Genomic DNA, 9,938 nt, shown 5'->3' on the forward strand with positions numbered 1-9,938 from the left:
CTTGATCTGCAAGACGTTAACCACTCGAAGACCCAAAGCTTTCTTCGAGACTTCATGAACCTCGCGTACACCCTAACTCTCATTATAGGAAGAAGCAGTAATGATAGCAATCCCTTTTGCCTTCTCGGATAGAGCCTACGAATCGGGGGGGGGGCTGGTGTGGAAGATCTCGGTCATGGTTGATCTTGGTCGTGATTGATCGCCCCCCCCCAACCCCAAGATGCATATCGATCGATCACCAATCACTAGTTTCTATTTCTCCTTTTCCGGAAAACATAGTAGAATAGTCACAGGATACTTATAGAGGTATAAGGAATATCTTGGAAAGGAGAAGAAAAAAACTCTTAGGAGACAAGAGAAACGAAGGCAGTTAGCAGTAGAATAATACCAATCATCAATCCGAATGAATAAGAAGATACTCTCCCGCCCTCCCCATATCTTGCGCTTTCTCCACCTATGGAACTCAAAATACCGGTGCCATTAATAATTCCGTCAATTACCCATTGGTCGAAAAGAAGAGTTAACTCACCCAGGAATCGAATACCTCTCACTAGAAGGATATCGTAGTAATGATCGATGTAACCCCGGTTGTGTGACCAGTCCCCAATGAGACGGTTAAATGAACCCATAGATTGTTTGGCAAAAGGATCAATATCACCGCAAGGTTGTGTGTGAGAGGATATCGGTCCATAAATCACGTAGGAGATAGAGATATTCCGGCTAGTGATAGACCAACCGAACCTGCTGAATCTATTAGCAATTGTACCAAATTTTCGGGATTGTTGTTGTCCTCTGAAAAGCCTGCAAGGGGAGTTAACCACTCGGATAGCAAATCGGGACCAGTTTCTCCTCCAGCGAGATTGACTCCTATTGATCCAACCAACGAAGTTGGTATCGACAGTACTACTGAAGGCAATACCATCGAAACGTCTGATTCCTTAGGATATAGAGACTCAGAACGAATATTGGACTCTGCAGAAACTTTTCTATCGACTGAATCTTCCCCGTCATAACCTCCTGCTGAATCGACTCCTTCGTCTCGCGGGGGTGGAGGAACATCATACCCATCTCCACTCGTTGCTATCGTTTTGGTGTTACTCCGAATGACACTATTCATAGAGGAATGGGATGAATTGGTACCGCCACCGGCGCGTAGATTCCCCTCAAACGTGAGGAGATAGATGCGGAACATGTAGAAAGCAGTTGGAACTGCTGTGAATGAGGCTATACATCCGGGGGGAAAGGAACGTAGCCAACTCTTTGCAATAATTTCATCTTTGGACCGGAAACGAGCTAGAGGTGGTATACCACAGAGAGAGAGAGTACCTGAAAGAAAAGTGATTCCAGTAATTGGCATATATTTTCGCGAACCACCCGTGGGAGACATATTTTGACTTCTATTGGGAGAGTATCCGACAACCCTTTCCATCGAATGAATTACTGAACCGGATCCGGGAAATAGCAAAGCTTTGGGATGGGCATGTGTAATGAGGTGAAACAACGAAGGTTTATAAGCACCGAGACCTAGAGCCAGCATCATGTAGCCCAATTGAGACATAGTAGAATAAGCTAAACCTTTCTTGATATCCTTCTGGGCAAGAGCTATCGTCGCTCCCAGTAGAGCCGTTATTCCGCCTATCCAGGAGATAACATTCATGCTTAGAGGTAAGGTTTCAAACAATTCAAGCATTCGAGCTACAAAAAAAATTCCCGCAGCTACCATAGTAGCGGCGTGTATAAGAGCCGAAATAGGTGTGGGTCCTTCCGTTGCATCGGGCAACCATACGTGGAGTGGGGATTGTGCAGATTTAGATACCGGACCCAAAAATGGTAGAGGAGCACATGTATTGGCAAGGGAGGAGCCGGCGCTGTTGTTATCAATCAACTCACTAAATCAATCACACGATTCGCGGATCTCGAAACTACCAGTTATCCAATACGTACCTAATATACCCAATAATAATCCGAAATCTCCTGTACGATTAGTTGCAAAAGCTTTTTGGCAGGCATTAGCAGCACTTGGTCGTGCGAACCAAAAACCTATCGGCGAGTAAGAGCACATCCCTACTAATTCCCGAAAAACATGAATCTGTATTGGATTGGGACTGAACACTAATCCTGACGTGGAGGCAGTGGAGAAACTTAAATAGACGGGAAACCTTACGTATCCCTAGTCGTGACGCATATGACTATCACTGTAAATCATAACCAAGACACCTATGGTGGTGACTGATATCGACGTAATGGAAGTAAGTGAATCAACTGAAAATCCTATCTTTGGAGAAATATCGTCGTTGGGAATCCATGACCATGAGTATTCAAAAGTGGAGCGACCAGTAACTTGTTGCCAGAATGTTGCGATAGAGACGGACATAGCTGCGGCTAATGAAAGAACACTGAGCATAGCACGTATACGACGAAGGCTCTTAGTGGCTTTTGGAAAAAGAAACGATGCCAATCCGATCAAACCAGAGGTTACGAATGGGCGTGAGGGGACAATCCAAGCACATTCATAAGATAATTCCATAAACATATTTAACCCGGGTTGGAACTCTTTCTGTCAATAGTTGTCAGATATATGGAGCGTCGAAGAATGGAATATATATGGACAGGTGAGATCACGCGTATCAAACCGAATAATCCATTTGTTTCTCGTTCTGGTGCGAGCCCGGCGTCGAGACTTGACAGGAATCAAATGTGTCGGAGATACTTATCTAGGTTCCATTTTTTGACCCCAAACCGATTGAGTTGTTTTGGGTTATTTTTCACACGACAAGACTATTACGGATAGACATGCAGCAATTGATACTGGAGGAAAACAACTCCGAGTAGAACCGGGGAGATTCTATGATGTTCGTCACTTCGCTCTGCTTGGGCACAACGCATCAGAGTCCAATACGGTAATGTCGATATATCGAGTTTCATTGGTTTGTCACGGATCCAAAATTGATCTCGGACATCCCCGGCTGAGTAACGCAACTGCTAGGGGGCGCGTCTTGCATCCCTGTTTCGAGAGGAAGAAAGTGATACGGAAGATCCATTCTAAGAAGAAGACGCGAAGGAAATCGGGATACAGACAGGATTTGGTTCGATCTGTAGTAGATCCCATTTGCTTAAATGGAAAGGAGTTGGTTGGTTAGCAAATTGTTATCATAAAGAAGTCAATGATTCTTGCTGGGATTCTTTTGCATAGAATGGAAACCCAGTTCCCCCAGTTGTTCCCCTTCTAATGATTCTACGCAATCACCCCCTCCCTCATTATATTGATTCTACTCGTACGTATCAACATACTCGTCGCATTCATTTCGATGATAAAACCGAATAGATAGATTTCATTATGGCAGTTCCAAAAAAACGTACTTCTAGGTCGCGGAGGAAGATTCGCAATCATATTTGGAAGACCCAAACTAATGAAGTAGCATCGAAAGCTTTTTCTCCAGCTAAATCCATTTTGACTGGACGGTCGAGAAGTTTTTACTATGTGACAAATGAAAAAATTTCTGAAACTGGTCAGTAGTACTCCCCGGTTGTAACAGGAATTGCCGTATCAATAGGACGTGGGGTCGGTCGGAATAGATAGTGAACTATTTGTTTGTTGGAACGGGGAAGACGAGATAAGTGATTGTCAGGGAACTTATTGATGAATTTGGATCCCTAGTAAGTAGTACGGGTACATGTTGATATTATTGCGTGACGGTACCGTGCGGTAAATAAAATCCAAATACTAACAGAGTTGTATCAATGAATGTTGGTAATAACCACGAGGGGGGGGGGGGTTACGTGCATGAAGAAGGAGCCCAATCCCTCTCTTCCTTCCTATGATACAAGGGTCTCGATCACGATCATCGATTTATCTCTATCCCTACTACGAATGGGTATGGGTCGATAACACCCAAAGAGAATCGGGAGATAAATCTGCGTTCCCGGAACGGGAACGTCTTCTATTCCGTTTAAAATATGTTCCGACCTCGTTTATTCGGAATAGCAGGATTTGAACCTGCGACCTCCATCACCCCAAGATGGCACGCTACCGAGCTACGCCATATCCCGTTATTCCTATACAAGTATAGCGCCGTATACCTAATCAACTATAGACAGGGAAGGTCCCTTGTTGTGCGTGTGTACTCTCCCCCAGGAAGATTGACGATTCACCCGAAGATGTGATATCATTAATTACGATAAGTATAACGAGTAGCGAGCCGCTATGGTGAAATTGGTAGACACGCTGCTCTTAGGAAGCAGTGCTAGAGCATCTCGGTTCGAATCCGAGTAGCGGCATTTAATTTCAACCTGCAGGCGAGGGCTGTGTCTGATACAACCACTGGGAAAAGCAGTAGGAATAGGGAATTCTCCCCGTTTCGACGTTTAAGGGGTAAACCCGAAATCTCCTGGGAATAATGGGTGGGTGGTACATACTCTCCAAAATCTCACTAATTCACTGGATTCTCCTCATTACGATTCACACCGATATAGAGCACATATTCGCTCACATTTCTTTTCTTACGCTTCTTTCCGTCACTCTGTTTCACCGGATGGGGCTGGCTCGCAAGCTCAAGAGACTCATTAGTTTGAGCGTTGGAGGTATGACAATTGCTTTCATCTGTATAACGGGATTTACGACGATTCGTCGGATTCAACCCAAACATCTACCACCGAGCAATCTACATGAATCATCTATGTTTCTTTCACGGAGCTTCTCCCCAATGCATGTAATTATGAGAATTAGGAGTCGGAACGAATGGTCAGGTGCAGTCACGGCACCAGGTGCCATGTCGACCCATGGATTCGCAACTCTGGGTCTTCCTGAGGAAATGCAACAATCCACACCGCTAGTACCTGCTCTGCAACCTCATCGGTTAATGACGCATGTAAGTATGATGCCACTAAGCCATGTGACTTCGTTATGTGGATCTCCATCAGCAACATCTCCACCGATTGCCACCTATGACGCAGAACAATTTTCTATCCCCGGTCCAAATCAAGAATTTCCTACCTGGACCCCCTCTCCGGGAGTGGATATACACTGCTACGAGCAGGCAGGAAGTAATCCGAGAAACAGTTTTCATCGACTATCCTTGAATTCACGTAGGTGCCGATTGATCCACCAATTGGACCGATGGAGTTATCGAATCATCAGCTTAGGGTTTCCTCTACTGACTGTTGGTATTCTCTCTGGAGCAGTGTGGGCTAATGAAGCGTGGGGATCCTACTGGAGCCGGGACCCTAAGGAAACCTGGGCATTAGTGACTCGGCTGATATATGCTATTCATCTCCATACCAGAATAACTAGTGGTTGGCAGGGGGAAGGGCCTGCTATTGTAGCATCTACAGGATTCTTCATTGCTTGGATTTGTTTCTCAGGGGTTAATCCACCAGGAATCGGTTTACATAATCACGGGTGGCTTACTTAATAATTAGGTAGAAGACCGCTAATTCGATCGGGGGGAGAGATAACAAAAAATGTTACCTCGTCAGATGCTTGAAGTGTTACATGTAATCAATTCGTGATTTGAATCAGAGTCTGCATGAGGAATCGCGCTGTGGATTCCTCACCCAGACATTCATGCAATTACGTCGCCAGCGGCATGGATTCCCACTGCCTTCCCTTATAGGAATTAATACCAGAACCGCTTCCAAGAGTAATCCTCATTGAATAGATATGTTCGACTACCGATCCAAACGATACTGCGTTTTATTGCCCCTCTACTATCCCATAAAAGAGTACGGAACCAGGATAGATAGTATTTTGTGATTCCGTAGAGATGCAACCATGTCTGGATACAGACCGATACCGAGGATTGGTAAAGAGAGACAAATCGATATGAATATTTCCCGCGGTCCGGAATCAACTGAATATGGATCCGAATAGTTGGATATTCTGTATCCGTAGAATATTCGACGTAACATAGATAACAAATAAATGGGAGTTAATACTGTACCAATCGCTTCGACTACTACAACCGATAACTTAGATATAGATGAATAATGCTGATTAGTCACTATTCCTGGAAATACCATCAATTCCGATACAAACCCACTCATCCCGGGTAATGCAAGGGATGCCATTGAGAAGATACTAAACATAGTAAATATCCTGGGCATTGGGGTAGCCATCCCCCCTAATTGATCGAGATAAAGGGTACGTGTCCTATCGTAACAAGTCCCTGCAAGGTAAAATAGAGCGGCACCTATTAACCCATGGGAAATCATTTGTAACACAGCTCCATTAAGACCCGTATCTGTCACGGATCCAATTCCAATTGTTACAAAACCCATATGGGAAATTGATGAATACGCTATTCTCCTCTTAAGGTTACGCTGACCCGGCGGAATCAGGGATGCATAAACAATTTGGACTGATCCGAATAGCACCAACCACGAAGCAGGTATGGAATGAGCATGAGGTAATAATTCCATATTAATTCGAATCAATCCATACCCTCCCATTTTTAGTAATACCCCAGCCAGCAACATACATGTGCTGTAATGTGCTTCCCCATGAGTGTCTGGCAACCAAGTATGAAAAGGGAATATTGGCAGTTTCACGGCATACGCCACGAAGAATCCTAGATAAGAAAGCACTTCTAGTGATATAGGATGTGATCTGCTTGCCAAATCTCGGATATTGAAGGAGGGTTCCTGGGTCCCGTAGAAACCCATAGTTAGGGCTCCTATTAGGAGAAAGATAGAACCACCAGCTGTGTATAGAATAGACTTCGTGGCTGAGTATAGACGTCTCTTCCCACCCCACATACATAAAAGTAGGTAGATTGGGATTAATTCCAACTCCCACATAGGAGAGGAAAGCGAAATGTCTCGAGAAGCAAACAGTCCTATTTGGCCGCTATACATGGCCAACATCAAGAAATAGAATAGACGTGTATTCCGCGTAACTAGCCAAGCTGCTGAGGTTGCCGAAGTAGTGACAAATCCTGTCAGTAGAATGAGACCCATGGAGAGTCCATCAATACCTGAACTCCGATGGGAATTGATTGAATTTATCCAACTAGAATCCTCCACCAATTGAATGCATTGATCATCGATATGGAAGTGACAATGAAAGATATAAATGATTAGTAGAAATTCCGATATACAAATGCCTGGGGTATACCACCGAACGATCTTATTCCCATTGGAGGGAAGCATTGGAAATAGCGAACCCGCCAGAATCGGAAAAAGAACAATTGTGGTTAACCAGGGTACGTTACTCATCGTGGATGGAAAAATATTTTAGCGGGGGGGAGGGGGGGGGGAATCTTAATACCCCAACTCATACTCAATAGAATTGAGTATGAATCTTTGAGTATGAGTTGGAAAGAAAACGATTCGATTCTTGAATCTCTTTCTTGACCGATGAATCAATAAGCTAGACCCATACTACGAGTCGTCTCAGCTCCCGGATAGACGCGTACACTCGAGGAATCTGTTGGACAAGCGGATTCACGTCTCTTACAACCTACACAGTCTTCTGTTCTAGGAGCAGAAGCAATTTGATTGGCTTTACACCCATCCCGGGGGATCGTTTCCAATGCATCTGTCAGACAGGCTCTTACGCATTAGGTGCAACCAATACATGTGTCATAGATCTTTACTGAATGTGCCGTCGAATTTGTTCACTCCTATTGGATTGACGTGTCAAAGATATTCTCCTGTTGGGGTTGTTGAGGTGTACCTACCCTCCCCCCTGCCCCCTACCCCTTATTTTCCATTCAATCAAATCTAAGATTTGTATTGATTTGGTTTTTCCGCATCTACCTACATAGACACTCCGTGGGTGGAACTCTCCCATCATCCTCGTGAAATGAATGGGTTCTGCAATATGGGGAGGGACGGTACAAGACAATTTTAAGGAACGGGATAGGTAGGGATTCAGATAGGTATGACATAATTTTTCGGAATGAAATGCAATTGTTAGGGGGAAAACGACAGCATTACCAGCTGGATGTGATACACCTGCATTGAATAGCGATTCGCCCAAATAAATAGCGTCATCGACGAATCAATTACCATTTTAACAAATCAAATTGATCGATACGAGTCGATCTTCTATTACGCTGGATGACCGAAGCAATGGATAACCCAATAGCAGCTTCGGCAGCTGCAACGGCTATTACGGATATTGAAAAGATTTCCCCCTTCATTTGTTCATTGTCAAAGAAATTGGAGAATGCTACGAGATTTATATTAATGGCATTCAGAATCAGCTCAAGACACATCAGTGCCCTAATCATGTTTCGACTCGTGATTGATCCGGAAAAGCCAACGCGATAGGGATAAGCACCTAGAATCAGTCCATGTTCGAGCATGATGTATTAACCCCCCGGAAACTTAATTGGTTAACCTACGAGATGAGTTTACGAGAAGTTGTAATTAATTAGAAAGATGGGGAGTCATCTCCAGACGACGAAGCAGGTTCTTCGTCGGGTCTGGTTATTCCTTCACCACGAGCCATTGTAATCGCCCCTACTGAAGCCACTAGGAGGAGGATAGAAAGGAGTTCGAATGGAACCAGAAATTGTGTTAACAATTGGTATCCAATTCGCTGGATGTTGTTTTTTGAGACTCCCCCCACAACATCCCTCGATGGGTCGATTGGATTTATATCAGACCATTTCGTATCTCGAATTGTAGTGGTTGATAAGATAGATAGACCCGTACAAGCTCCTAAGGCAATAGTATCTCCCATATTCCAGGAAATGGTTGAATTGGAATCTACTGGTTCGTCAATAACCGTTACGGCAGACACGATCGAAACATTTATAGCTCCTACATAGATAGGCGATTGTGCGGCAGCTACAGAATCGGCATTCGGTACGAGATATGGGAGAGATATACAGATAAACACCAGTCCCGATGAAGAGGCGGAATAAACTATATTAGCAGATAATACCACTCCTACACTTCCCAGTAGAATACCTAATTCGATTAGTATCAAGACAGATTCATAAATTGATTCAGGTAGATTCATTATGCCCAGTTATTTTGATTCTCCCATCTCACTATATTACTATTCAATAACGACGTGTATGTGTGTGACCTACTTATGTAGACACACCCCCCCCTATTGGTAGAAATAATTGAAGGAGGGATATCTCTGCATAGCAGAGATATCTCGATATTGAATCATCTCCGACTTACTATTTTTTCTAACCAGGGAGTCGGTCTATCTTCCAAACTTCAGACGGAGATTCAATTGACACCACGAGTGACAGTTCGATTATTGGGATCTCCTTTCGTGACTCCCCCAGATGAATAACTCAGAGTTGGAACTACTTGAATTGCGGAATCCTGGGAGACAGAGAGGGGCAAACGTCCCGGAGCCATTTGATCATAATTTGATTCGTGACGATCATAAGTCGAGGGTTCATACTCCTCAGTCATTGACAAGCAATTTGTTAGGCGGTATTCGACACAATTCCCACAGAAGATACGAACTCCGAAATCAATGCTATAACTTCTTAATCGTTTTTTTCTGATGCTTCTTATCAATCTCCGGTCGACGACAGGCAGGTTAATCAGACATACTCGGACACGTACCTCACAAGCAATGCATTTGTCAAATTCAAAATGAATTCGTCCACGGAATCGTTCGGATGATATAAGTTTCTCGTAGGGGTATTGGATAGTCACAGGTAAACGATTCAGATGGTCTAGAGTAACCGCAAAACCTTGACCAGTATACCTCGCAGCTCGTATTGCTCGTTGACTATAATCCTGGAATCCAGTTACCGTGGGAAACATGTGATAGATAATCCTGGGGGAGTTCCTTAGTTTCTAGAGATTGGATAGATTAAAATCGGGGTGACATTGATGTAAACTATGAGGGGAATATCTCATTTTAGAGATGGTAGTCGAAACGAAGCTGTCAGCAACGGATTTCCCGGAGCAACGGGCAGAAGAGATTTCCAGCCGAGATCTAGTAATTGGTCTATTCTGAC

The sequence above is a fragment of the Dipteris shenzhenensis genome, unplaced genomic scaffold, assembly GCF_047967505.1.
Source record: "Dipteris shenzhenensis isolate YYH24624 ecotype China unplaced genomic scaffold, Dip_SZ_1.0 scaf0499, whole genome shotgun sequence".
Taxonomy (NCBI): Eukaryota; Viridiplantae; Streptophyta; class Polypodiopsida; order Gleicheniales; family Dipteridaceae; genus Dipteris; species Dipteris shenzhenensis.